The 27,605-nt window shown below is 44.6% G+C and overlaps 2 long non-coding RNA genes across 9 annotated transcripts in view; one reads left to right on the top strand and one right to left on the bottom strand.

The window, feature by feature from the left end:
* Nucleotides 1-498: 498 nt before the first annotated feature.
* LOC111093439 overlaps nt 499-27,605 on the bottom strand; it is a 32,933-nt gene continuing 5,826 nt past the window's right edge. Inside the window, exons 2-5 of one of the 7 annotated variants that reach the window (XR_005355958.1) lie at nt 11,578-11,695; nt 10,926-11,027; nt 9,656-9,681; nt 499-847 (exon numbers count right to left, since the gene is read on the bottom strand). This is a non-coding gene — a long non-coding RNA (uncharacterized LOC111093439). Of the gene's footprint in view, nt 848-8,970; nt 9,224-9,655; nt 9,682-10,925; nt 11,028-11,133; nt 11,440-11,577; nt 11,725-27,605 lie in introns of those variants that run through there. The other 6 variants (XR_005355961.1, XR_005355957.1, XR_005355959.1 and 3 more) reach the window with 6 other exon arrangements.
* Nucleotides 8,960-13,552, top strand: LOC111093443. Of its 2 annotated transcripts, XR_005355964.1 has the most exons (5): nt 8,960-9,575; nt 10,626-10,695; nt 11,184-11,260; nt 11,687-11,739; nt 12,179-13,552. It is a non-coding gene; the product is annotated as an uncharacterized LOC111093443 (long non-coding RNA). The 2 variants fall into 2 exon arrangements; XR_005355963.1 differs by having other exon boundaries at nt 8,964-9,575; nt 11,687-13,552.

Consider the following 27,605-nt stretch of genomic DNA (forward strand, 5'->3'; position numbering starts at 1 on the left):
CAAGCACCATGTTAGGCATCATCCTGGGAGTGGAGCCTCCTTAAACAAACAAATAAAAATCTGCTTTGCTGGAGAATTGTAAATAAGGTAGCAGGTTAACTTTTTTTTTTTTTTTAAGGGACTTTACTGGCTTTGTAAAGTCAACCATACAAAACCTTAGTTCCTTAAAACTGTCTGGTCATACCTGAGTCTAGGCACATCTCTTTCAAATATAATATTCCAGTCAAAGCCTTGGTAATATAACCAACGTTTCGAATTGTCTCCTATGGGTAGGAGAACAGATTCTCACTGAATTTATGTAAATATTTTGCCATCCAAAGAATACTCAAGGGACACCTGGGTGGCTCAAGCAGTTGAGCTTCTGCCTTTGGCTCAGGTGATGATTCTGGAGTTCCCGGGATCGAGTCCTACATTGGGCTCTTGCATGGAGCCTGCTTCTCCTTCTTCTGCCTATGTCTCTGCCTCTCTCATGAATAAGTGAATAAAATCTTAAAAAAAAATAAAAAAGAATACTCAAAAGTTTTTGAATTCTGGAGGAATCAGGAAGGGAGGAAAAAGAAAGATACATCATATCTTTTTTCACACTATCAAATTGTTGGTAGCATAAAAGAGACAAAGATTTCCCCAAATCTGGAAGAGCAGAACATTAGAAAACCAGTGATATTTTAAATAAGAGTCATAAAAATGATCATCCTCTTCAGTTTGTTTGGTTCCATGCTATTTAATTCTGTTTGAATCCATTCTTCTACTCATTTTGGAAATTCATACCCAGTTTAGTTTTATGATCTGAAAGTTTTCAAAAATCTGCATTCCAGAGTCCTCACCAGGTTCCTTTCCAAGAATTTCTCTGAAGATAAAACACATTTGCAGGAAGCAACATCTGAGTATAACAGTAACTATAAATGTCAAAAGACTTAAAAATGTCATGCTTAAAGGTCTGATTAGAGTTCATTACAATTCAATTGACAATGAAATTTGGTCATTTCAGTGACATATATTTTAAGATAATAACTGGAATTACGACTGATAAACTTTTACCAGGGCAGATCAGAATTTTTGGAATTTTATGCAATTTCTAGAACAACTTATAGGAATAACATTTACTCACGCAGTGTAACCAGAAAAGGTTTATCTTCATTTACTTGACAGTGCTTCCCGTGTAATTTAACATACCAAATAAGTCTGATTAATTTAACCTCTCTCTGAGATGTTTCAGGGGCCCCCTGAAAAATCCCCCAAAGTAGCTAGGAATAAAAATGGCTTCACTTAGAATTTGATTTTTGAGCCGTTCATCAAAAAATGCCTTTGAGACTGTTTCTTAGCTTTTTAATTATTGTTTCTTTCTGGTGGTCTTTGTAAGAGTATAGAAGCATTCCTTCTTTGATAATGTTGAATTTGTAAGTTTCAGGTGACCTGTGAAACCTTTCTAAAGATTTTTCTCTAGGTCTTGAAAAGCTATAAGCCAGGACCATGATATAATAAAACATAACATTTTCCTTTAAAAAAATTTAAGTGCTAGAGTGCCTGGCTGGCTCAATCCATGGAACTTGTGACTCTTGATCTCAAGGTTGTAGGTTTGTTTTTTTTTTTTTAAGATTTTATTTATTCATGAGAGAGAGAGAGAGAGGCAGAGACATAGGCAGAGGGAGAAGCAGGCTCCATGCAGGGAACCCGATGTGGGACTTGATCCCGGGATTTTAGGATCATGCCCTGAGCCAAAGGCAGACACTCAACTGCTGAGCCACCCTGGTTGGCTCAAGGTTGTAAGTTTGGGCTCAATGTTGGGGCTAGAGATTACTTAAAAATAAAATGTAAAAAAAATAATGGGGTGCCTGGGTGGTGCATTTGGTTAAGCGTTGGACTCTTGGTTTCGACTCAATTCATTATCTCAAGGTGGAATAGAGAGCCCAGTCAGGGTCTGTGCTTGGTGTGGAGTCTACTTGAGATTCTCTCTCTCTCTCTCTGCTATCCTGCTCATGTTCTGTCTCTCTAAAATAAATAAATAAATCTTTAAAAAATAAATAAAATCTGGGATCCCTGGGTGGCGCAGCGGTTTGGCGCCTGCCTTTGGCCCAGGGCGCGATCCTGGAGACCCGGGATCAAATCCCACGTCGGGCTCCCGGTGCATGGAGCCTGCTTCTCCCTCTGCCTGTGTCTCTGCCTCTCTGCCTCTCTGTCTCTCTCTGTGTGACTATCATGAATGAATAAATAAATAAAATCTTTAAAAAAAAAAAAAAAAAAAAAAAAAAAAAAATAAATAAAATCTTTAAATCTTTAAAAAATAAATAAAGGGCAGCCTGGGAGGCTCAGCGGTTTAGTGTCGCCTTCAGCCCAGGGCCTGATCCTGGAGGCCCAGGATCGAGTCCCACGTTGGGCTCCCTGCATGGAGCCTGCTTCTCCCTCTGCCTGTGTCTCTACCTCTCTCTCTCTGTCTCTCATGAATAAATAAAATGTTTTAAAATAATAATAAAATAAAAATAAAAAATAAATAAAATGTAAAAAATAAATTTAAGTGCATGTGTCGAGTTAAGTTGTACATTTATGATTTAGTAAAATAATTCTAAAGGAAAAATACTAAAAAATATTAAAAAGTTTAAAAAATTTGTGTCAATTATACCAAATAAAAAAGTTTAAAAAAAGGTTTTAAAACACTTGGTCAAACAGGACTATAGGTCACTGTGAAATAATACTTAGTTATGCATTTAACCAAAATGACAATTTGTAGGCAAATACAGGAAGTTAAATATTTGTAAAAAGCCTTAGCTCTTTTACTATTGAAAAGACTCAGGGGCCCCAGCCTGGCTGGCTCGGTTAGAAGCACATGTGACTCTTGATCTCAATGTTGGGAGTTCCAACCCCACGTTGAGTGTAGAGATTACTTTAAAAAAATATAAATAAGCTTTTAAAAAATATTGAGAAGACTCAGTTTTTAAAAAATTCTGTATAACTACAGACCTGATAAAAGCAAAACATGAAATCTTTTTCTTTCTAGGCAATTATATAAAAGGTAAATCAAAAACTTTGTTTATAGTTTCTTATGAAGAGCAAACTAATAATCTAAGAAAACTTTGTCCTTGGGGCACCTGGCTGGCTCAGTCCATGGAGCGTGCAACTCTTGGCCTCTGGGTTGTGAGTCTGAACCCTATGTTGAGTGTAGAGATTACTTAATAAAGTCTTGGCGGGGATCCCTGGGTGGCACAGCGGTTTGGCGCCTGCCTTTGGCCCAGGGCGTGATCCTGGAGACCCAGGATCGAATCCCACGTCGGGCTCCCGGTGCATGGAGCCTGCTTCTCCCTCTGCCTATGTCTCTGCCTCTCTCTCTCTCTCTGTGTGACTATCATAAATAAAATAATTAAAAAAAATAAAATAAAAATAAAGTCTTGGGATCCCTGGGTGGCGCAGCGGTTTGGCGCCTGCCTTTGGCCCAGGGCACGATCCTGGAGACCCGGGATCGAATCCCACGTCAGGCTCCCGGTGCATGGAGCCTGCTTCTCCCTCTGCCTGTGTCTCTGCCTCTCTCTCTCTGTGTGTGACTATCATAAATTAAAAAAACAAAAAATAAATAAATAAAATCTTTATAAAAATTTACAAAAAAATTTTTTTCTTAAGAGAAAACTTTGGCAGCCCGGGTGGCTCAGCGGTTTAGTGCCTGCCTTCAGCCCAGGGTATGACCCTGGAGTCCCGGGATTGAGTTCCACGTCGGGCTCCCTGCATGGAGCCTGCTTCTCCCTCTGCCTGTGTCTCTGCCTCTCTTTCTCTCGTGTCTCTCATGAATAAATAAATAAATAAAATCTCTAAAAAAATTAAGATAAAACTTTGTCCTTTATTTTTAAAAAAGATTTATTTATTTAGGAAAAGAGGGAGCATGTGCATGGGTAGTGGTGGGGAGTAGGCGGAGGGGGAGAAGGAGAAGGAGAGAGAGAATCTTGAAGCAGACTCCTCACTGAGTGGAGAGCTGACTCAGGACTCAGTTTCCCAATCCTTGAGATCAGGACCTGAGTCAAAACCAAGAGTCAGATGCTCAACTGACTGAGCCAGCCAGGTGCCCCAAACTTTGTCCTTTTAACAGAGAGAAAAGTCAAATTCTAATTTTGCGCCAGTATACTTTGGATATTAAAACTTACTCTTTTTTTAAAGATTTTACTTATTTGAGAAAGAGAGCACAAGCAGAGAGAGGAACAGAGGGAGAGGGAGAAGCAGACTCCTGGCTGAGCAGAGAGCCTGATGTGGGGCCCAATACCAGGACCCCAGGATCATGACCAGAGCCAAAGGCAGATGCTTAACTGATTGAGCCGCCCAGGCACCCCTAAATTATTCTCGAATGAATTTTAATCTTAGCCAGCTTAACCACACATTAAAATTCCCTTTCAAAGGTTCTTCTTCTAGAAACTGTCTACAACTTTCTTTTTTACACTCAGATCCTTTTTATTTTTAAAATTTATTTATTTATTCATGAGAGACACAGGCAGAGGGAGAAAGAGGCCCCTCACAGGGAGTCTGACGTGGGACCTGATCTCGGATCCCAGGATCACACCCTGAGCCGAAGGCAGACGCTCAACCGCTGAGCCACCCAGGTGTCCCTACACTCAGATATTGATCTATATTTTCCCTCTTTAAGTAACCAGTCCCACTGCAGGACAAAATTACTTTCTTTCCCCTCAACAAGAATGCATTTCCATTGCTCGTACCTTCTCTCACAGAAAGCATCCATTCTACTTTTCTGACAGGCAATTTGTAGGCAGATATGTTTCCCTTATTACTTTCAATAGCTTTAATTACATATATTAATTAAAATTCCTAACCCTTGGGAACTTTAAGAAGTAAATAATTATGAACTATTTTTTACACAAGCCTTCTTGTAAGGCAGACTTACAAGTACTTTTAATGATTTCTAGATATGTGCTTTTTTGATAGAAAATTTCTCAATGTGGGGTGCCTGGGTGGCTCAGTCCATTGAGTGGACAGATTTCGGCTTGGGTATTGTGGGATGAGCACCCCATGAGGCTTCTTGTCCAGTGGGGGATCTGCTAGAGATTTTCTCTTCCTCACTGTCTGCCCCTCCCCCACTAAAATAAATAAATCTTAAAATCTTTTTTTCAGCGTGACATGTAACATGTTTGCTAATAAACACAAATATCTTCAGTTCTTCTGTAAAAGGAAGAAAAAAGTGTTAAGCTTATGTTCAGTAATTAACGTTTCAGTATTTTATCTTATTAGAAAATTATCTGGATATTCAATAAATTTAACTTAACTCATCACTTAGTTTAGCAAAATATTGAGGTCTGAGGCTACCAAAAAGATTTGGGGAAAATACCTAAAAACTTTTTACCATATTTATATCTATTCAATTTACTTATTCTTTTTTTAAAGAATTTATTTGAGAACTTGAGCAGGGAGAGGGGCATAGGGAGAGGAAAAGAGAAATCTCTCTCTCTCTTTTTTCTTAAAGATCTTATTTATTTATTTGACAGAGCAAGAGAGCACAAGCAGGGGGAGCAGAGGAGGGAGAGGGAGAAGCTCAACATAGGGCTCTATCCCAGGATGCTGGGATCATGACCTGAGCCAAAAGCAAGCGTTTAACTGACTGAGCCACCCAGTCGCTCTGAGAGGGAATCTCAAACAGACTCCATGCTGAGTAGGGAGCCAGTTGTGGAGCTCAGTCCCGCACCCTGATCTCACAACTCCAGCCAAAATCAAGAGTCTGATGCTTAAATGACTGAGTCATCAGGTACCTGCAATTTATTTATTCTTAACAATTATGTTTCGATTATCCACAAAAGCTTTGTGAGACATTAGACAAAGTCAGCTATTATTCTAAGTTACTTATTTTTTTGCTAGCAGATTTTGCAACATAACGTGAACTTATTTGATTAGTAAAACTAGGTAAAATAAAAAGTTGTATGCTTGCATTATATTCGATGTTGATAACTCTAAGACATGTCCATTCTAATCAAACTAGCAACTTTTTAAAAAAGATTTTGTTTATTTATTCATGAGAGACACAGAGGCAGAGAGAGAAGCAGGCTCCCTCTGGGTAGCCTGATGTGGGACTCGATCCCAGCACCTCAGGATCATGCCCTGAGCCAAAGGCAGACAGACGCTCAACCACCAAGCCACCCAGGTGTCCCTAAACCAGCAACTTTTAAACTAATTTTGAGGGATGCCTGGGTGGCTTGGCGGTTGAGCCTCTGCCTTCGGCCCAGGACATGGTCCTGGGGTCCAGGGTTTGGGTCCTGCGTGGGGCTCCCTACGTGGTGCCTACTTCTCCCTCTGGTCTCTGCCCCTCTCTCTCTGTGTGTCTCATGAATAAATAAATAAAATATTAAAAAAAAAACTTTCAAACTAATTTTGATACAGAAGAATATTTTCCTAGATTACATGAATCTAGAAATTCATTTGGATTAAATTTTTATTTTATTTTTGAGAGTTTTATAAATAGTAAATTTATATAAGCGCCTAAGTTTCTTTAAGCTGATTAAATAGAGCTCTTTACCAACTAATTTTAGCAGTAACATTTAGCGGTATAAAATGCTGGTTCTCAAAACAAGGTTGCTACATTAAGATATTCATAAAGGCCTTTGCAAAATTAGGTTAAACCCCACTCATCTGAATATTTATCTTAAGTAAACTTTTTTAACAGTAGTAGCTAGGTACATACTCTAAGGTAGGCATGTCCTACAGTTCAAGGTTATCATACAATTTAACAAAATGTACAACCTCAAGGCTCTTTACAATTAATATAAAAACTCAAATTTTCAAACCAAAACTACTCACTTGAAAACACCCTATTAGAATGTTTACCTAAGAAATCAAATAACAGGGGATCCCTGGGTGGCTCAGCGGTTTAGCGCCTGCCTTCTGCCCAAGGCGTAATCTTGGAGTCCCGGGATCGAGTCCCACGTCGGGCTCCCTTTGTGGAGCCTGCTTCTCCCTCTGCCTGTGTCTCTGCTTCTCTCTCTGTGTCTCTCATGAATAAATAAATAAAATCTTAAAAAAAAAAAGAAATCAAATAACAAAGGGGACCTGTATCACCAATGTAATATTTATATATATATTTTAAGATTTTATTTATTTATTCATGACAGACACAGAGAGAGAGAGAGAGGCAGAGTACACAGGAAGAGAGAAGAGAAGCAGGCTCCATGCAAAGAGCCTGATGCGGGACTCCATCAGGGGACTCTGGGATCACATCCTGAGCCAAAGGCAGATGCTTAACTGTTGAGCCACCCAGGTGTCCCTAAAATTTATAGTTAATTGTATGTTCTGCCATTCTTAATTCTTTGAAATGCTAAATGTTTCAATTCATACTTAATGATACATAAATTTTGGAATTTTTTTTTTAATTTATTCATGATAGGCACACAGTGAGAGAGAGAGAGGCAGAGACACAGGCAGAGGGAGAAGCAGGCTCCATGCACCGGGAGCCTGATGTGGGATTCGATCCCGGATCTCCAGGATCGCGCCCTGGGCCAAAGGCACCGCTGCGCCACCCAGGGATCCCTAAATTTTGGAATTTTAATGTTTGTTCCAAAATAGCAGAAATTGTAAAAATTGTGAATTATTGGAGAAAATACTGATATTACTTGTATATCTAATATGTAACCTTTTAAATTAGGGAATGTACATACTTTTGTAGTATAATATTAATACAATAGGGTGCCTAGCTGGCTCAGTCAGGTGAGTGTGTGACTCGGGATCTCAGGGTTGTAAGTTCGAGCCCCACGTTGGGTATAGAGATTATGTAAAGATGTTAAAATCTTTAATATTAATATTAATACAATAATTAGTCTCTTGTAAAAGAAAAGGAAAAAACTAGTAAAAATTTTTTTGAGTTGATGCTCTCTGCTTATGAGGATCAATTACTTAGTATTTCAAACTGTAAGGCATTGCATACTTTTCTTTAGAAGGTACAAGTCCTCTCTGTGCCTTTATTTCTGTGGTAGAGCAATAAAAGACTGAAGAGCTTATTGATATGTTCAGGTTTATTGAATTTAAGAGTTAGTACCAAGAGCTGGAGAGTCTACTTTTTGGAGGGAAATGCTATTTAGAATATGTAGAAATAAGTGGTAACAGTTAATTTAGAAAGATTGGATAACAAATGCTTTTACTGTCCATAGTAAAGATGTCCTGTTATCCCTAAGGCACTGGCTGGTACCCATGACTTTCTGATTTTGTGATTGCTGTATATATTATATTTGAGCAATAAATAATTGGTAACAGTGTCTTATAGCTATATGGTGTTCTACAGTACACTCTGTGCAGTATGTCAGGTTGCATTGATAACCCTGTATGTACTGATTTTCCCCTCATTCTTTCCACATCAGCTTTTTTTTTTTTTTTTTTAAGATTTTATTTATTTATTCATGACAGAGAGAGAGAGAGAGAGAGGCAGAGACACAGGCAGAGGGAGAGGCAGGCTCCATGCAGGGAGCCTGACATGGGACTCGATCCTGGGTCTCCAGGATCCGGCCCTGAGCTGAAGGCGGCACTAAACCACTGAGCCACCCGGGCTGCCCCCACATCAGCTTTTTAAAGTAATTTTATATTCTTTAGTTTCCTGGAATTTACCTTAATGTTAGAATGCATGAAAATATGGTTCAGTTTTATAATGGAATTTTTAGAGTAACCAAGTTTTTTTTTTTTTTTTTTTAAAGAAGGTTCACACCCAATGTGGGGCTTGAACTCATGACCCTGAGATTGAGAGTTGCATGCTGTACCGACTGAGCCAGGCAGGTTCCCCCTTAGTATAATACTTTTTAAAAAACTTCCTGAAGTGGGATATCACATGGGAACGGTAAGTTCTCCCCTTAATGCAGATCTCAATGCAAATGAAAGGGAACTGATTGGAAGAGAGTAAGCAAAATTTCTTTTTTTAAATTAAATTAAATTATTATTAGCTTTTAAAGATTTTATTTATCTATTCATTAGAGACACAGAGAGAGGCAGAGACACAGGCAGAGGGAGAAGCAGGCTCCATGCAGGGGGCTGGATGCGGGACTCGATCCCGAGTCTCCAGGATCATGCCCCGGGCTGAAGGCGGCATTAAACTGCTGAGCCACCCGGGCTGCCCAGTATCTGTTTTGTCAGAGTGGATTCATTTAAGCTAGGAGTTAGAGCTCCGCCTCAGACACCAGACTTCTAGATCTGAGTCCCTGCACACTACTGACTGGCTGACCTCTGTGCTCCACCTTCCTCTCTGGGCGAGTGATCATGACAGCTACTCCTGGGGTTGGGGGGATTAAATGCGTTAACACATATCAGAATGATTAGAACAGAGCCTGACATGGAACACTCTAAGGTTTACTATCACTGTTATTTGTATATCAAAGTAATTCAGTAGAGTTTAGTTGTCATTTAAATGAGATAAATCCTGGGGGCAACTAGGTGGCTCAGTGGTTGAGCATTGCGGACTGAACCAAGGGCACTTTTCCACTTTTTCCTCGTGCACTGTTAGATCCTCCTGTCAGTCTAGAAGGACCTCTGAACCCTGGACTGGAAACCCCGTTGGATTGGGAGCTCAGCCCAACAGAAGCAGAGCTCAGACCAAGAGGAGCTCACCCGGGGCCTAAGAAATGGTGAGAAAGACAGTGAACTCAAAAGGGTTCAAAAGCATGCATGTGCTTCTCATTGTCCTTGAATGCTGTCAGAAGCTCACCTTGGATCCCACTGCTGCCACCAAACCTGTTAAAAAAATTTAACGGAGTAAATCTGAAGATCTAATTGGCTTTATTAGACAATTTACAAATATAGCAACATCTCATCTAACAGGTAGAGGGGAGTTCCAAGGAGCTGTGCAGAATGGAAGGTTTTTAAAGGCAGAGAGGGGGCAGAAAGAAAAAAAAAAAAGAATTTATTTGCAAGGAATGCATGGTTTTAGGCCAGGTTCCCTCCTAAGGGGAAGAGTAGAGGTTTATTATGGGGTAACCTCCTGGTGTTGACCAGGAAGTCCCAGTTGGGCTGGTTAAAGGCTATGTTCCTGAGTCATTGAAACTGTCATTAGGTATTAAGTCTTGGTTTGCTAAAATAAGGCCTTAACATTAGTGACACCATTTTGGGGCTATGATTTGCTTTCTAACAGAGTCCTATGGCATTTTATGAAATCACTTCTAGTCTTGAAGTATAGGATGTTGACACCCTCAAAGACCTGTATGCCTATGAGGTATTGTCAAGGTACCCACAGAATGCAGGACAAAAATAAGCCGGGGCACTGGGGTGGCTCAGTCAGTTAAGTGTCCAACCCTTGATATTGGCTCAGGTCTTGATCTCACAGTTGTGCGTTTGAGCACCATGTTGGCTCTACACTGGGTGTGAAGCCTACTTAAAAAAAGAAAAAGAGGGGATCCCTGGGTGGCTCAGAGGTTTAGTGCCTGCCTTCGGCCCAGGGCGTGATCCTGGAGTCCCGGGATCGAGTCCCACGTCGGGCTCCCTGCATGGAGCCTGCTACTCCCTCTACCTGTGTCTCTGCCTCTCTCTCTCTCTCTGTGTCACTCATGAGTAAATAAAATCTTAAAAAAAAAAAAAAAAGAAAGAAAGAAAATATAGCCAACAAAGAGGGCTGTGCCTCTGGGCCTCAGATCTCCTGGGTGATGGCTTCCCTGCAGTCTGCTCTTTTCCCCTTCCTGCAGATGCAGGTCAGGGAGCCTAGGAGGATGAGTCAGGCCCACCCACGGACCTCTGCAAATGCCTCTGGATGATGTAAGTGGATGCTATTGAACGCATGAGTTCACTCCCAAGTGTAACTTTGCCCTGGCCAAACATAACACATTTATGCCCCTGGTTGTGAGATATATATCAGCCCCGGGTTGTAAAGTAAGTAAATAAACACACAAACAGCTAATAAAATGTAAGTCAGATCCTGTCACCCCAATGCTCAGGAACCCCCACAGATTCCCCATAGCACTAAGCATAAAATCCAAAGTCCTCACCATGGGAAGGCCGCCACAGGAAACTCTGATCTTGGGACTTCTACTCTTCCCTGTGCCATCCTCAACACGCCAGCTGAAGCCCGGCTTTGTACCTGTTGCTCCCTGTGAAAATCATACAATGTGGCCTCATCAACCGTGAGGCCTTCCCCGATCACTTCATCTAAACAAGCTGCCTCCCTGCCTCCAGCGCTACTCCCTATTTCCTTACCCAGCTTTCTTGTGTTCACAGTATTCAAGTACATATCTTCTCCCCATTAGGAGACAAGCTTCGGGAGGCTGGGACTCTCCTGTCCTGAGTCCCTGACACCTGGAACGGGGCCAGCACACGGGGCCAGGTGAGGTGTTCTGCAAACCCTTGTTGCAGGAGTTGACCCTGGGTGGCCTGTGACTAGGTCCTGCCCGCCTCTGCCACCCATTGCCAACGAACTCTGATCTGTCTCCAGCTCTGAGGCAGTCTCCCACCAGCTGTCAGGGTGAGAGTGGAAATTTCCACCGGAAGCCTGAGGGACAGCCACGTTCCCCAGCTGGGCTAAGAGGAGCTATTGGGAAATTTCCACAAACTGTGTCTGGCTACGTCATAAAGTGGCCAGGGAGTGCAGGGAGGGGACAGGGGGCTTCTGAACCAGGAAGGCCATCTGGGTTTACTGTGTACCAGGAGGTGCAGCCTGCTGGGACGAGGTGGGGCTGCTGGGGCGCATCCTCCAACCCTGGAGCCAGAAGAATCATCAGTCAACGTGAAGTTCAATCCCCTTCTCTTCCAGGTGGAGGAACTGAGGCCAGAGAGGGGAAGCAATTCATCCTGGTCACAGAGGAAGTTAGTGACAGACATTGGACTCACACTCACTGCACCCCCTGGGGGTTTGGCTTCTCTTCTCTTTCATTCTTGCCCTCCCGCCTTTCCCTTCCACAGTTCTCCAGCTAACCTTTCTCCAGTGCCACTGGGGCCAGGTCATTGCCACTCTGAGCAGACCCTCAGAGCTGCCTGCTTCTCCTTGCACACCCTGTCCCTGCCACAGACCCTGCTACTCCTCTACAGCTCACCATGCCCACGCTGCCCCCACACCAATGAGATCAAGATGTCTGGGGATGGGGTACAGGCCCCAGTATATTTTAAGGATCCTGGGGTGTTCTCATTCACAGCAGGGTTTGGGAACCACTGGGTCAGCTTTCATTAATGGCACCTCCACCTCCTGTCCCAGAGCCCAAGGCTGCAGATCAGTGACTCTTTTCTTTTTTCCAAATTTACTTTCCAGATTCATGGGTCCCATGAGCAATCCTATGTCCCTCCTGCTCCTGCTCTTTGCCCAGACCTGGGCCCCTACTCTACCTGGATTGCCTGGGCTGACCTGCCTCACTATCACTAGGCACTCACTCAATATTTGCAGTTGATGTTGGCCAAGAGGATCTTTGGCATAAATGAAGGGAAAGGGCTTTGGGGTCAGGAAAACTTGGATTCTAATACTCTCCAGTTCCACTTACTGTCTGGGCCTCAGTTTATTCATCTGTGAAGGCAGATGGGGTGGGGTGGGGGTGTGTTTGTGTGTGTGAGAATGCCTGCCTTGTAGTTTGTTGTAAGGATCAAAGATACTACCTAGTGGGCCCAGCAGCTCACAAACCAGCTGCTCTGGGGACAGGCTGCCCTTGCCTTGATGCTGGGGAGCGGTGACTACTTCCATGGGTGGGAAGCAAGGTGGCTGTGAGCCTTCTGATAAGGACCTTGCCCACAGGGTTTCTTCTAGGACAGGGCAACTGCAGCAGAGCAGTGAATTAGGGGGGAAGCAGAAGCTGAGGGGTAGGGGTCATGAGAGATCAGCTAGGGAGTACCACCACTCTGCCTGAGAATGTGGGGTGAGGTGCCTGGTGGGAGGTTCCCTTGGGAACCCACCAAATGCCCCGTGGGGACAGAATCAGCATTTGAGTGTCTGCTATGCCCAGAGGTGCCAATGCCTAATGGTAACCACACTAATCAACTTTTTCTAGCCCTGTCTCTTTCTCTGAGCTATCAGGGAGGAGAAGCTTGAGACCAAATAGAACACGAAAACATTGAGAGCAAATAGGACCAGACTATTTATTTATTAGAGAGAGAGAGCACAAGCAGGGGGAGGAGCAGAAGGAGAGGGAGAAGCAGGCTCCTCGCTGAGCCGGAAGCCTGACATGGTGCTCGATCCCAGGGCCCTGGGATCATGACCTGAGCTGGAGGCAGACACTTAACCAACTGACCCACCCAGGTGCCCCAGGACCAGACTTTTTAATACATAGGAGATGAGCCTGTGCCTTGTACTGTGTACCCCCAGGATGGAGAAGCCACAGAAGCATCTTAAGCAGATGCAGGTGTCCCCAGAGAGCTAACAGGGCTCTGGCGAGAAAGAATCGAGGGGCCTACCTGTGCCACACTGTCTAGCTCGTTCAATAGCTGCTTCCCCTGGGGTTTGTCTGTGAACCCCGTCTGTGCCGGGCATTGATGGGCTGCTATCAGATGCCCATGTGGCCTGGCAAGGCCCTTTCTTTCTCTGGCCTCAGTTTCTCTAGCTGTGAAATGCCTCCTTTTCTGCGGGTCATGCCAGACTTTGCCAGTCTGTAAAAAGATCCAAGGTCTCTCCATTCCAAGTGGGAAAATTAAATGTGTCCCGAGCCCAAAGCCTGAAGTAAGGTCTGGTAGGCCTCAGGGGACCAGTCAGGCAATAGGTCTGAAATCAGGCAGCAAGTCTGAAAAACGATCACCTCTGTATGGTGAGAAAATTAAAAATAAATAAATAAAAAGATTTAAATTTGTTGTTTGAAGGTGTTAATTGCAATGTCATTCTTAACAGTTTCCTTGAGACAAAATTTACCTACTATAAAATTTACTTCCTTTACGTGTACAATTCAATGACTTTTAGTGAGTTCACAGAGTTGTGTGACCATCACCACGATCTAATCTGAGAACTCTCAATCATTCCAAAGTACCACCTACCACCCTCTGCAGATGCAGCTGCATGTACCTGGGGCCTGGAGTGAGGATGGCAAGTATAGGCAACAAGAATTACAAAGTGATTTAAGCCCCTGAGAGATTGGTGCTATTTGTTACTGCAGCATAACCTGGCTAACCTCATTCTGACTGGTATACAGATTAATGAAACTAATGAGCAGAACATGAAATTATGTCTTCTCTGATTGAAACTATGAAGAACAGTGTCTGAAAATGGGCTGTAAACTTAAGGAAATGAGGAAATTATAGCCTGCTAGAGTATGGGAGGAGGAGATTGTGCGGTAATTGTTTCTCTTTTAAAACTTTTTAAAAAAATATTTATTTATTTGAGAGATATAAAAAGATTTTATTTATTTATTTATTTATTTATTTATTTATTTATTTATTTATGAGAGAGAGAGAGAGAGAGAGGATGAGTGAGAGGGGCAGAGGGAGAGGAAGAAATAGAAGCAGACCAAGCTGAGTGTGGAGCCTGATGCAGGTCTCAACCTCCCGTGAGATCATGCCCTGAGCCACAACCAAGAGTTGGGCAGCTTAACCGACTGTGTTACCCAGGACCTCCAAATTGTTTCTCTTTTAAGAGAATGTGTCGGGGATTCCTGGGGGGCTCAGCGGTTTAGTGCTCGCCTTCAGCCCAGGGCGTGATCCTGGAGTCCCGGGATCAAGTCCCATGTCGGGCTCCCTGCATGGAGCCTGCTTCTCCCTCTGCCTGTGTCTCTGCCTCTCTCTGTGTGTCTCTCATGAATAAATAAATAAAATCTTTAAAAAAAAAAAAAAGAGAGAGAATGTGTCTTTGGGTTCCTGGACCCAATTCCAATGTCTTTCTCTCTTTGTGTGTGTGTGTGTGTGTGTGTGTGTGTGGTGACTTCTTACACAACAACGAGCAATTCCCAGGAACCAGTAGGGTATTGAGAATTCAACCCAATTCTGACACTATCTACCCTAGAGAGAGCGTCAGATCCCACAGGTTTAGGGCTCAGTCCCACGGACTGCTCCCTTTCCTACATCAGATGCCAGTGGCAAGCTCAGGTTGCCACCTGAGCTTCTGACCAACCAGCTATAGATCAGAGGTTCCAATGACCCCCTCTTTGGGTTCAATCAATTTGCCAGCAGCTCACAGAACTCCGTTTACCAGTTTATCAAAGGATATAGATGAACACTCAGGTTAAGAGATAAACAGGGCAAGGTCTGGGTGGGTCCTAGGTGCAGGAGCTTCTGTTCTGTGGAGGTAAAAGTATGTCTGTCCTGTACTTTCAAGATTTTATGGGCCTGATCAATTATTCCATTTCTAGCCCCTCTCCCCTCTCTGGGGAATGGAGGGTGGGGCTGGAAATTCCAAGCTTCTTTTTTTTTTTTTTTTTTTTTAATTTTTTTATTTATGATAGTCATACAGAGAGAGAGAGAGAGAGAGAGAGAGAGGCAGAGACACAGGCAGAGGGAGAAGCAGGCTCCATGCACCGGGAGCCTGATGTGGGATTTGATCCCGGGTCTCCAGGATCGCGCCCTGGGCCAAAGGCAGGCGCCAAACCGCTGCGCCACCCAGGGATCCAAATTCCAAGCTTCTTAAAATGATTTGGTTTTCTGTGACCTGTTCTACCCAAGAGCCATCCAGGAGCCCACCTGGAGTCACCTCAATAGAACAAAAGATGCTCCCAATGCTTTTATCACTTAGGAATTTACAAGGGTTGAGAAGCCACCTTTCAGAGATGAGGTCAAAGATAAGTATCAGAATAAAGATGCTCTCAGTGTTCTTACTGCTTTGGATTTACAAGGGTTTCAGGAGCTCTGTGCCAGAAATGGAGCTGAAGACCAAATATATATATATCTTATAATAAATCACGATATTGCAGTGTACCTCCTGGTCTTCAAACACAGATTCCTTATAACAAAACAATCATAAATGTCAAAAGACAAGATTGGGTACATTCAGGATGGTATGGCCATAGACATACTGGGACATTACTAGAATCTCAATCATTAACACTTATCCAGTCCATTATCATATCATATGACAATGTGTCCCAGGGTGAGGCCACTCAGGTTTGCAGGCTTTCAATTCCATCTTGTCAGGTTCCAAAAGCAGGACAGCAATACTAGTCTAGCAGGTGCCTCACCTCAGTCGCTTCCTGTTTATATAGGGTCAGGTTACACAGACACAGAACTACATGGCCGCTTCACCACCAGGCAACACAGCTGCATTCACTGTGAGCCCCAATTTGACAGATGGGGTGAAGGCACATCTGTCCATTCAGGCCCTTAGGAATTTTGACATAAGATTAAAAGCACAGTTACTTTCTTGCTTAGGAATCAGGGGTGCTTGGGTGGCTCAGTTGGTTAAGTGGCTATCTTCAGCTCAGGTCATGATTCTGGGGTCCTGGGAACAAGCCCCGCATAGGGCTCCCTTCTCCCTCTGTTGCTCTTGCTGCTTATACTCTCTCTGTGTGTCAAATAGATAGATAGATAGATAGATAGATAGATAGATAGATAGATAAACAGATATAATCCTAAAAAAAAAAAAAAAAAAAGAGTCATCCCTGCTTCCAGCTCTGGTAGTCAAGCCTTGGCCCTATGCCCACTGTATCAAAGAGAGGGAAGAAACAGCTGAGATGATGTGGAACAGAGAGTACCAGCACCCTTTAAACCCCTTCTTGCCCAGATCTAGGAGAAAAACAGAGAAATCCATCCAGTGGGGACACTCCTTGAGCCCCTCTCATACTGTGAGCCAGCCCTTCATGGAAGCCACCCTCATTTTAGATAACCAGTCTTGCAACGGCCCATATTCCAATTCTCTATCAAACTAGTACTCTGACCAGAATATCTCTCTGCCTGTTATTGGACATTATCGGCTGTAAAGTGTGTTCCTTGGTCCGAAGAAATGGTGATCAGCGTCCAAATGGGTGCACTGCCTTCTGTTCCGGTTCTTTTACCGTATTCTGAGCATTTGCATCTACCACCGAGTAAGCCAAGCCTCCTTCATAGCAGCATCTATTCCTGTCAGGACCCGTCTGTAGCCCCTCCCTGCCCCACCAAGCCAGGCTGCCAGCAACGCCTCCCTTGGCAGATCTGATCAGGGCCTTCCCACCAGGGAATCGCCCACACGGCCACCTGCAATCTCTGCCTCTTTGGTTGGTGGACAGGACCCCTGTGCCTCAGAGGATGCAAAGGGAGTATGTGAGATTCAGCCCATGTCTGCAGCTTCCTCATGGATCCAGATGGTCACCCTAGGGGAGTGCACCAAAAGAGCCACTTGGTTTTTTTTCTTTTCTTTTTTTTTTTGCCACTTGGTTTTTCTAATCACCTTTTGAACCTGGGAAGGGGGCTTTTCTGATGGGCATTGACATGTTTTACTTCAGTTGGCCTCTTAAATTCCCAGAGCGATTTTCATAGGCCTGAGCCCCCGGGGGCACCCCCTTAACGGTCCAGTTTTCCACTGCGCATCTCCCCAATTCTTACATCACTGCCAGGACCACAGCGTGTAGTTCAGTCCATTGAGCTGATTCATTCTTCCCTTCTTCCATCAGAGTCTATCTGCTGGCCTAATGAGGTAGCTTTCCAAACAGGATGCTATATATTCATCTGGGAGCTGCCATCCATAAACCAAGCAGCATTTTGTTTAATCAAGAGGTATTTGTAGGGGATCCCTGGGTGGCGCAGCGGTTTGGCGCCTGCCTTTGGCCCAGGGCGCGATCCTGGAGACCTGGGATCGAATCCCACGTCGGGCTCCCGGTGCATGGAGCCTGCTTCTCCCTCTGCCTATGTCTCTGCCTTTCTCTCTCTCTCTCTTTCTCTCTGTGACTATCATAAATAATAATAAAAAATAAAAAAAGAGCTATTTGTAGGGCACTGTCCACATGGCAATAGATCCTGGCAGGTGGTTCCGAAGTTGGTCCTAGGGGAAAAGAGGCTACCCTGGTGTAGATGGTGCTTACTTGCATTCTCCCATTGGCGTGCTCCTGTAGAAACCATTTGCATTTTATTTTGAGACTCTTCTGGGCTCTGCCTTCTTTATTAGTGTTTGTCTGACCCGATATCCCTGATATCACCCAGACATTATGAGTATCTCAGGCCTCATGATTATCTATTATCTTATCAATATCCTACAGTCATTGGGGTAGCTTGAATTGATGATTGATAGCAAGGTTGTAAATATCCCTGAAAGGAAAATTCTCTAATCCAAAGTCCCAGTAGTCATTGCTGGGAGGTGTCCACAAGCTTTGGACAGAAAGCCTCAGGCTGAGCTCCACAAGGGTTATCATACAGAGAATTTGTCCTTATGAGCATTCCAGAGCATCCCACACCATGTGGGCTCAGGCAATCCTACTAATCCTCATTTAATGTGACTACTTAATATTGCTTGAAGGGCAGATTTACATGCCTTTCTGTTTTATAATCTAGATAAGGGAAATGTTCCCCAGCCAGATGCAATGTCCATTCCCAGAATATAATCAGGTGAGAAAGACATTTCACCCAAACCCTGTTTAAACATTCCCATTTTCGTAGTTTTATTGGCTATCACATTTTTCTGTCTCTCAATTTAAATGTGGCTCACACCAGGGCTTCTGGACCACAGCATGTGGAGCTCCCGTGTCAAGGAGTCCTGAAAAGTTTTCTCCAACACTCCCTGACCATTTTGCCTACTTTTTGTGCAAAAGGCTTTGGGTCTCCATTTTGTGCAAAGGGACCTTGGCCCTTTGGCCAATCTTTAACTTTTTTTTTTTAACCTTTAACTTGATTAATCTGCTTGCCCACAGCCATAAGCAAACGCGATTGCTGCTCATTGGTTTCTCATTGTAATCTCTGCCTTGAGGCTTTTATTTTTTTTTTTAAGATTTTATTTTTTATTATTTATTTATTCATGAGAGACACAGAGAGAGAGAGAGGGAGGCAGAGACACAGGCAGAGGGAGAAGCAGCCTCTACGTGGGGAGCTCGAGCCCAGGTCCCCAAGACCACATCCTGGGCTGAAGGCAACGCTAACCCACTGAGCCACCCGGGCTGCCCTGCCTTGAGGCTTTTAATGTTTCTCCAGACTGGGATAGACTGGACTTGTTTGAAGTACTTTAATATTGAGGGACCAATGGGGGTCCTTTTGCCCACCCAAGCTAAAAGCTTTGTTTCAACCCCATCAATGTCCATTTTGTTCATCCCATTTGTTAATAACCATCCAAACATTTCCACCCTATGGATGAGTCCTGTGACTCTCCCCTCTCTGTTTCCTCTTCATTTTGCTTCTCTACCAAGATTCACTTTATTCACCTTTTTTTTTAGATTTATTTATTGAGAGAGAGTGTGTGAGTGGGGGGAAGGGCAGAGAGAGAGAATCTCAAGCAGACTCTCTGCTGAGTGTGGAGCCTGACATGCGACTCCATGCAGGGACCCTGAGATCAAGACCTGAGCAGAAGCCAAGAGTCAGACCTTAATAGACTGAGCCACCTAGGCGTTCTTATTCTTTTCTTTTTCTTTCTTTCTTTTTCTTTCTCCTTTTTCTTTTCTTTCTTTTAAAAAGATTTTATTTATTTATTCATGAGAGACACAGAGAGAGAGGCAGAGACGTAGGCAGAGAGAGAAGCAGACTCCCTGCGAGGAGCCCAATGCAGGCCTCGATTCCAGGACCCCAGGATCACGACCTGAGCCAAAGGCAGAGTCTCCATAACCTCTGAACCACCCAGGAGTCCCTAATCACCTTATTTCTTTTTCTTTTTTTTTTAAGATTTTATTCATTTATTCATGAAAGACACTGAGAGAGACACAGAGAGAGGCAGAGCGAGAAGTAGGCTCCATGCAGGGAGCCGACATGGGACTTGATCCCGGGTCTCCAGGACCATGCGCTGGGCTGAAGGCAGCACCAAACCACTAAGCCACCGAGGCTGCCCAATTTCTTAGAAAATCTAAAAAATTCCATTTTGTTGGGAAGAGTCCTGGACTTTCCCTTCTCATCCTCTAATTAACCTACTGGTTTGATTAGCATCTAGAAGACCTGTAAGGGGAAGTTGAGACAGAACATTCGATAAGGCTTCATGAAGTGTTTGTCGGTTGCAGCAGTTAAGATTATCTGAGGTGCCCATGTGAAAGGGGCCCCCATAGCTACAGAATTCACCAAGACTTGGGTAATGAGCATGTTGGGTAGGTAAATATCCAGGTGGTCCTAAGCTGTTCCCAAATGATTTGCATGCGAAGCATATCAGCTGCTTCATCTGGGGTATTCTACTGGCATTTATGGGGCAAGACGACAGTCTCCCTTCTCAGGGTAAACAGACCTTACAGCGGCTTGTATCCAGTCCACCAGGTTGGCTGTTCCCTCAGAAATAGTCCCCCTGTGTACAGCTGTCTGTCATGTTCCATACTGAGCCAAGGCGTTGCATAAACGCAACGTGTGCTCCCACTCTTCGGCATCCAAACCAGAGATACTGCCCTGAAATAAGCTACACTCATAATCCATTTTGCTAAAGCTTCCACAGGGACCCAACGGTACAGATCCACAAAACAAAGCTCTCTTTTGCACTGCATCCTCTGTTTTCAGTGGTTTCTTGGTTTTGTCCTTCCCCCACATTTGTTACCTTTTTGGTGACCCGAGGTCTGGGAGGTACTTTCTGTTGTCCTTTGTGGGAGTGGAGAAGGGTGGGGGGGTGGGGGTTGAGGCTTGTGGCCAAAGCTCAAACAACAATAACCAAAGAATATTTTGCCCTTTTTCCTATTAGTTTGCATTTCTTTAGGCATCAAGTGAGCCAACCCCTAAGGAGCTGGATCCATCTCTAAATTCCATCGGTGACTTTTATTTTTAGTAATGGAGCAGGGCACAGCTGCAGCTCCAGCCCATGGGTGACCACATGGCCACCCAGGGATCAAAGGTTTTTCACCCCCAGCCTTTCATCTTTCTCTTCGCAAAACGACATCTTTCCAAGAGCCAGGGATGTTCTAGCAAATCCCACTTCACCACCACCAGCTCTCTTGGGCTCTTGGACCCAATTCAATTCCAATATCTTGGAGGGATTTTCCACACAACACCAAGCAATCCTCAGACACCAGCAGGGTGTTGAGAATTCAGCCCACTATCTACCCAGAGAGTGCATCAGACCCCACAGTTAAGGGCTCAGTCCCACAGACTGCACCGCTCCCCCACTTCAGATGCCAGTCACAAACCCGGGTCATCACCTATGCTTTTTTTTTTATTTTTTTTAAGATTTTATTTATTTATTCATGAGAGACAGAGAGAGAGGCAGAGACATAGACCAGCAAAATAGGTTTATTCAGAAATAACAGAGAATTTCAATTTGGGACATGCAAGCTATGGCAAAACCATAGGCAAGTTCAACAAACAAAGAGAGGAATGTTATTTTGAGAAGAAAGAGGAAGTTGAGAGGGGCAGTTTTGAACAAAAGTCCGTTGTAGAAAAGCACAAGGGTAGGGAGATGACCATTTCTTATCGGCTGAGTTGCTGGGGTGGTTTCTCCGGGAGATGCGATCTTCATCTTTCCCCTTGGGGCCTGTTAATGATGATTCTTTCCCCTCCGTGACTCTTCTAGAGATGTGTAATTGGCCTGAGTGGTGGGGCTTCCCCTTCTATTTTCCTTACTCCATTTAGTGAAGTTTCCTCCTTTTTTTTTTTTTTTTTTTTTTTAAGATTTGTTTATTGGAGAGAAAGAGAGAGAGAGAAAGAAATAGAGAATGAACAGGGGAGAGGAGAGAAGGAGACTCCCCCACTGAATCAGCAGTCCAGTGCTGGACTTGATTGATCCCAGGACCCTGAGATTATGTCCTGAGCCGAAGGCAGACACTTGACTGAGCCACCCAGGCCCCCCAAGGTTGAAGAGTCTTTCTGGAGGTGTCTTTTCCAATAGACAAACTCCCCCAGTTGCAAGCTGCGTTAAGGTCTTTGTCTAAGGGCTTCCTCTTCTATTTTTCTTAGCCCAGTAAATGAATAGGGGTGGAGAAACTAAGGAGAAAAGGGTGCATAACTCTCAAAGAGCCTAAACAAAAGGTCCAGAGACAGGAACCTGTTGAGGCTTCTCAGAGACCCCTCCATCTGAGCTGTTTTAGTGCTGCCTTCTAGCAGGGGGGGTTGAGCACTGAGACTGTAGCTCTGGTGTCTATAAGGACAGAGAGATTCACTCCCAATCTGGAGAGTGGTTTCTCTGGGCTGAGAAAGAGGAAGGGCTGGGCAGGGCCTTAGACCCCCACACTAGGAATTGGGAGGACGTTGGAAAGACTGGCTGGGGGGCTGAAGGTGCCCAGAGCACCTGAGTGTGTAACAATCTTTTCTCCACTGTCCTGGCCCTTTGCAATAATAGCAGAAATGGAGGGGAGTGGGGGGAGGTTATTTTGTTTAGGGGCCTAGATTTACCAGAGTGAAAGTTAACTTTAGCCATCTTTTTTTTTTTCTTAATCTGTTTAATATTTTTAATCATTCTATTACTTCTAAATTCTTCCACAAAAGGGCACTGCAGTTCTTCAGTTTATTGCAAATAAATCTTAAAAAAAAAACAACAAAAAAGCCAACCATAATATTGAAGCTATAATACAAATTTTTAATTACTGGCACTATACTATAAAGCAAAACAAACATTTTATTTAAGTAAAACAAGGTTAATATTTCACGGGGGAATATATCCAACACATTTTCTTTCTCTATAGATCTACATCCAATGGTGGTATTTTATAGGCTAATTTCAAAACAAATGCATATTAAAAAATGAAAGGCATGTTTTGCTCAGGAATACTATTGTAGGGGATCCCTGGGTGGCGCAGCGGTTTGGCGCCTGCCTTTGGCCCAGGGCGCGATCCTGGAGACCCGGGATCGAGTCCCACATCGGGCTCCTGGTGCATGGAGCCTGCTTCTCCCTCTGCCTGTGTCTCTGCCTCTCTCTCTCTCTCTCTGTGACTATCATAAATAAATAAAAATTAAAAAAAAAAAAAAAAGAATAACATTTAAAAAAAAAAAAAAAGGAATACTATTGTACACATATCATATGGGTTGTTTTTACAGCAGATACTAGTTTGCCAAACTTCAATGGCCAAACACAATGCTGGGAGTTTGGTATTATCCACCTAGTTGTTTCTTGCTGCCCTGGATAATCTGGCGGTGAGTAATATTGAGAAACCACCTTGTTGCCACCATTTCTCTTCTTATAGGTGACTCCACTGTGATAGGCATTCATCCTCTTAAGATGCAAGGCCTAGCAAAAAGCCTCCTTAATCTGTCTTTTCGCTTTGTTTACATCTTTTTCAACTCTCTTCCAGTCAATCTGCACATAGTCAGTGTGACTGGCCATCTGAAGAAGAAGAAAACCACCACCTACTGCAGTCTCTGCAAGCTTTCCAACTTTCAGGAACAAAAATCCTACACACCAGCCAGTCACTCCACCCATTACAATCTGGGTGGCTACCGAGTATTTTTCAACCATAGGTCCGGAACTGCGGCCAAACACTCAATTCCACCAATGGTGTCTTCTTGCATACTCAGTTAAATCCAACACTTCAATAAGACTCGTCATCGCTTTCATACTCTTGGGGAAGGGGGGTTCCGGGTGGCCATGATACTGCCCGCGGCCTAGCCATTTTCTTTTAAGTGACTCATCTAGAGTGCAAGTGAGCTAGTTTACTAAATTAACTAAATCTGCAGTGGACATAGTTTCTCACTTCATCCGGGTCCTTTTACTTATTTATTTTTTTAATATATATTTTTTAAGATTTTATTTATTTATTCATGATAGACATAGAGAGAGAGAGAGAGAGAGAGAGAGAGAGAGAGAGAGAGAGTGGCAGAGACACAGGCAGAGGGAGAAGCAGGCTCCATGCTGGGAGCCCGACATGGGACTTTATCCCGGGTCTCCAGGATCAGGCCCTGGGTTGAATTGAAGGCAGTGCTGAACTGCTGAGCCACCTAGGCTGCCCCAAGGCCTGCAGGTTTTAAACACAAAACCAAAGTGTTAGGCATCCAGGTTGAATGGGTGCTGGCAGCATGGGCAGTGAAAGAATTTACTCAAGGCAGAACAAAAGAGATATAAGTTTCTTGCGTACACCGCAAGGGAGTGGTGGACATGACAGCAAAGGAGAGACTGTCTGCCAGGAGGCAGTGGTGGTGGCGAGGGGCTATAGCTACAGGGCAGAATGAGAGAGTATGGGGATGCTTGGGAATTGTCCTTCTCTGGTACCTGTGCCAAAAGTAAGTAAGTAGCCCATGGGTCAGTTAGGGCCTTGTGGCTTAATGAACCTGTTTGCATCAGCTTGGTGGTTGCTGTGCTTCCTTCTGCCTTGCTCAGGTTTCCATTGCTCAAGGCCGTTGCCTAAAAGTGGCCTCTACACACTGGTCCCAGAGGGAGTTGCCCTCAAAGCATTTTGATAACTGGGATCTCATTTCTTGCAGGGTTTTTGTTTTGTTTTGTTTTGTTTTGTTCGTTTGTTTTTTTAATATTCTAGAGAGAAAAAAAAGTGGGGGAGAAGAAAAGGAAAGAAAAGAAAAAGAAAAATTTCCAAACAGCACCGTCTCAACAGAAACAGCCTGTTCCTGATTTCTGGTGGAATCACACCAAAGGCCAGCACAGTTCCAGTAGAAATTGTTCCAACAAGAATAGTGTTTTCCTGTTGGCCAGAAAAGGAGTCCGACCAAAGGCCAAAGGAGTACTCTCAGAAAGGACAAAGCCTTTAAAACATCCTGAATAGGGCAGCCCCGGTGGCTCAGAAGTTGGGCGCCACCTTCGGCCCAGGGCGGGATCCTGGAGACCTGGGATCGAGTCTCACATCGGGCTCCCTGCATGGAGCCTGCTTTTCCCTCTGCCAGTGTCTCTGCCTCTCTCTCTATGTCTGTCATGAATAAATAAAATCTTAAAAAAAAAAAAAAAGAATAAGAGCCCTTTCTTACTCCCACTGTATGTACAGTGTATGTACAGTGTATGTACAGGAATGTTCAGCCATAAGTAAGAAGGAGGAAGATGTTCATGTGCGTTCATGTGCAAACAAGCAATGGTCTCCCAGACGATTAAGGAGGAAAGGAAGGCAGCAAACGCTGAATGGTACGCTGCATTTGTGTACAAGAGAGGGGATTTGTGGATGTGTGTGGAGTCAGCACATGAGAGTCCCCCAGGGAGGACTTGTGACAGCTCCCATCGTCCGTTTAGACACTGTCTGCAGGCTGGGTCTTCTTGTCTTGCCCTTGTGAATCCAAGAGCATATCTCATGATGTCACTGGACACTCAGATAAAAGAAAAGTTTCCAATCTCTGTAAGTCATGAAAGAGTAAGAATCACAACTTCAGACTCTTCAGATTTCCTCTCCCCCTAGCCTAGGCCTGTCCCAGGGGGGAAGACAACTTCTTCCCTCTTTCTTTCCCTCCCTCTTTCTTTCTCCCTCTTCCATTATTCTCTGTTGAGAACCTGCTGTGTGTAAGGAACTGTTCTCATCCTATTTCAGATCGTATGTCATGGGGTGCTGAATGCTCTGAATCATATGTCATGGGGTGCTGAATGCTCTGAAGGAAAATATGGCTGAGAAGGGTTCCTAAAGTCTAGGAGGATGGGTTGGAGGTAGGGTTGGGTGCCAATTTATGGAGATGGTCAGGGAAAGCTTCTCAGATAAGGTGACATTTACTTATTTTTTTTAAGTTTTTATTTTTTAAGTAATCACTACACTCAAAGTGGGGCTCAGACTTACAAACCCCGAGATCAAGAGTCACATGCTTTACTGACTGAGCAATCGAGGCACCCCATCAGATAAGGTGACATTAAAACAAACAGGCTCAAGTCACCATGCATGGAACCGTCCACCCCTGCTGAAGCTGAAATCTGACGAGCTACTCTTGTGTTTACCTTGCTGGGGACAGTCACTGTGGGGCCTCATCTGGGGATCCCTTGAGGAGGGCCAGCTGTTTACAACGGCTCCCCTGGTCCCAGGACACCCCAGGACACCTTCGGTCTCTGTGCTGAGGCCTCCTTGCCCCTGCAGGAGACCTTCTCTGGTGGCATAGTTCTGGCCTGGAGCAGCACACACCTGCTGAGGCCTGCTTTCCTGGAAATGCATTAGCTCCCTCCCACCACTGCCCTCTGCTCTGCTTCTACCGCCAGCCTTTCCCCCTTGGGATTCTTGGGCAAAAGTCTCATACCTGGCCATGGAGTCCCAGGGGAAACCCCTCACCTCTTGGGCTGCTCTCCTTGAAGCCCCCTCACCCTATCCCACCCCTCTAATCTCTGACTCCAGGATAAAGCCCTCCTACTTAGGCAAGCCTCTACCTACCTTTCAAATGCCATCTGCTGCCCTGAGACTCCTATGCTCCAGCCCTAGAACATGATGGTTCATTCCCTACACTTACCCACCGTTCACATCTCTGTACTTTTGCACATGCTGTTCCTACTGCCTGGAAAGTTCTTCCCCTCCTCATGGCTCAGAGAACCCTTCCTCATCCTTGTAAGGCTCACTCCAAGTGGACTCTAGGCAAAGAGTTTCTGTAGGCAATCCATGTCCCCTGCACTGTTCCCCCACCACACCACGCACAGGCTGAGATTGTGGTCTTGGGTCCAACCCTCTTGTTTGAATCCTGGCTTTGCTATGCGTATGAGTCAGGAATGGCTGCAATAATGCTGTGTAACAAATCACCTCAATACTCGGGGCTTACAACAAGCCTTGATTTTTCTCCTTTATTGGCGGGGGGTGGGGGGGGGCAGTGAAGACCTGAACCAGAGAAATTGGTTGAGCTCATTTGTTGAGCAGGCACGATATGCCAGGTGCCGCGAGTACTTGACACATAGGATTTAACTTACTCCTCACACCAACCCTATATGGAGGGTACTGACCTGTTTTAAGGTGCATGAACTAGATATCCAGAGAGGCTACAGAACTTGCCTGGGGTAAGTGGCAGAGCTAAAACACACTCAGGTGCTTCACCACTTGCTGCCCCCAATGAATGGATGCTCTTGTTTTGGGGAAAAGATAAGAATGAGGGATCCCTGGGTGGCTCAGCTGTTTAGCACCTGCCTTCAGCCCAGGATGTGATCCTGAGGTCCCGAGATCAAGTCCCACATCAGGCTCCCTGCTGGAGCCTGCTTCTCCCTCTGCCTGTGTCTCTGCCTCTCTCTCTGTTTCTCTCTTATGAATAAATAAATGAAATCTTAAAAAAAAAAAAAAAAGATAAGAATCAGTTCAGAATCATTCGGGGCCCACACCCTTCCTCTTACTTTGGGTGCACTGAAGCCCTTCCCGATGGCCTCCTAGCTCAGAGCCTGATTTCTGAGGCCTTTTGACTCTCTAGGCCTACCCAGGAATCTGGTCTCCCTGGAGACCCCGATCTTCTGACAGCTGGATAATGCTCAGCCTGCTGGCTAGGTTCCCCACCTTCCTCTTCTAGGTCCAGACTCAAAGGATTACAGGGCTCTGGGCTCTTGGACGAGTGGAGTCATTGGGCCTCCCTCAGGTGGCTGAGCTGGGGGAGGGCAGGAAAGGTTGCTGCCCTGGGGCTGTTCTCACCCTGCTTGGGCTGGAGGAGTTGGGGCACAGCAGGGGAGGGAAGGAGTCGTCCTGGTCCCACATCTTCACTCCTTGTCACCAGTACTGTGCAGCAGATAAGAGCTAGGCTGGATCCAGGCCTGCCACTAGCCAACTGGGTGGCCTTGGGCAAGCAGCATCTTCCTGAAGGAGTTTCCTCATCCACGAAATGAGATTATGAAAGAACACCCTCATGGGCTTATAGCGTGTGGAAAGGGCTTTGCCTTGGGCCAGGCACTTTTT

This window comes from Canis lupus, chromosome 2 (genome assembly GCF_011100685.1).
Source record: "Canis lupus familiaris isolate Mischka breed German Shepherd chromosome 2, alternate assembly UU_Cfam_GSD_1.0, whole genome shotgun sequence".
NCBI classification, from domain to species: Eukaryota; Metazoa; Chordata; class Mammalia; order Carnivora; family Canidae; genus Canis; species Canis lupus.